The sequence below is a fragment of the Bos grunniens genome, chromosome 15, assembly GCF_055505025.1.
Source record: "Bos grunniens cultivar Pamir isolate PY7600 chromosome 15, Bosgru_T2T1.0, whole genome shotgun sequence".
NCBI lineage: Eukaryota > Metazoa > Chordata > Mammalia > Artiodactyla > Bovidae > Bos > Bos grunniens.
Window position 1 is genome coordinate 59,166,040 of NC_141179.1, and position 2,000 is coordinate 59,168,039.

Sequence of the window (2,000 nt, forward strand, 5' to 3'; positions counted from 1 at the left end):
ACCACAATTTGTTTATTCATTCACCTGTTGATTGACACGAGGTTTTGAACTTCTATGAATAAAGCAACTATGAGCAGTTGTGTATAAGTCTTTGTGTGAATATATGTTTTTATTTTTCTTGGGCAAATATCTCACAGATTTTGGAGATTCAGTTACAGACCATCGCAATAATTTATTGACCATATTTATGTGAGTAGGCTTTGGGACTCACTATTGTCCAATTACTCTGTATGTCTTACATCAATACTGCACCCTCTTAATTACTGTTACAGGGCTTTCCTGGTGGCTCAGAGGTTAAAGTGTCTGCCTCCGATGCGGGAGACCCAGGTTCGATCCCTGGGTCGGGAAGATCCCCTGGAGAAGGAAATGGTAACCCACTCCAGTATTCTTGCCTGGAGAATCCTATGGATGGAGAAGCCTGGTAGGCTACTGTCCACGGGGTCACAAAGAGTCGGACATGACTGAGCAACTTCACACACACACTTAATTACTGTAGCTTTGTATATAGTAAGACTTCAGGTCCAACTTTGTTCCTCTATTTCAAAATTGTTTTGGCTAATTTAGGTTCTTAGATTTCTGTATAAATTTTAGTGTCAGTTTATCAATTTCTCCAAAATCTGCTAGAATTTTAAATGGACTTATGTTAAATTGATGTATCAATTTCAGAAGAATGGGCATTTTAATAATAATGAATCTTCTCATGTATGGATATATGTTTTCTTTCCAATTCAGTGTCTCAGCAATGTATTTTAGTTTTCACTGTACAGGTCTTGTAGACATTTTGTTAAATTTATCCCTAAGTATTCAATATTTGCCGACATTTTAGTAAATGATATTTTTAAATGTCATTTGCTAATTGTTACTAGTACATAGAATTACAATTGTTTTATATACTGACATTGTTTTTTGAGTTCCTTGTTAGTTCCAATGGCTCTATTGTAGATTATTAGAATTTTCTATGCACACAACCATGTGTCTGTGAATTAAAATAGTTTTACTACTTCCTTTCTAATCTATAAGATCTTTATTTCTTTTTATTGCCTACTGCACATGCTAGGTTTCCAATACAATGTTGAATAGAAATGATAAGAACAGACATTCTTATTTTTTTTGTTCTGAGTGTAAAAGCATTCACTGTTTTGACATTGACTTTGATGTTAGCCTAAGGTTTTCTACAGATGTCCTTTATCCAGTTGGGGAATTTCCCTATCTGCTGCTAGTTTGTTCATGGCTTTTACCATCAAAAGTGTTAGATTTTGCCAAGTTTTTTTTTTTTTAACAATCTATTGAGCTTTTCCAGTGATTTTTCCCCTTTAGTTTGCTAATGTGGCAAGTAAATGTGATTTATTTTCAAATGTTAAACCAAGCTTGAATTTCTTAGATAAAGTAAACCCCTGTTGGAATCCCAACTAGATTTGTGCTGCCCCATCAAAGGGACCAGGAAGGGCTGAGGAGCCTCTTCCTCAGAAAGCTGGGCTCTGGCTCTGCGGGGAAATTTTCTCTGAGACCCTGAAGTATGCAGGCCCTTCTCAGAGGTCTGAAGACCAACTACTCAGGGTTAATTCTCTGGGCAACTAGTTTCTGGTAACCCCACCTCCTCCTCCTCTCCTCCCAGCCCTAGGGCTTATGGTGAAATGGAGCAGGACCGTGTGGTCCTTGATGCCCCCCACACCCTGCCCTCTGCCGCCGATCATGTTCTCTGCTTGCCTTTTCCGGTGGAAAACTAGTCAAAGAATAAGTTTAATCAGAAAAGTGAGAAATGCTGAAACAAAGGAAAACAGTCTAAGGAGACTAAATAATAATGTGGTCATTAAACACAGCCAAGGAAGGACCTTTAGTTCTTTCTCAAGGGCTATAGATAATATTCTGAGCCATATCCTGTGAGCTGTCTTATCAATACTAAAACTCCAGGTGGAAAAGTTAACTACCTGATGACCAGACTGTGTCCAGGACATGAGCTACCACAATTCCAAGAACTGACCACAAAGAAATGGGAACAA

At 38.1% G+C, this 2,000-nt stretch overlaps 1 non-coding gene across 1 annotated transcript; it reads left to right on the forward strand.

The window, feature by feature from the left end:
- The first annotated feature begins 276 nt into the window (after positions 1-276).
- On the forward strand, positions 277-349 carry TRNAR-CCG (transfer RNA arginine (anticodon CCG)). Its single transcript has one exon. It is a non-coding gene; the product is annotated as a tRNA-Arg (tRNA).
- The last annotated feature ends 1,651 nt before the right edge of the window (positions 350-2,000 follow it).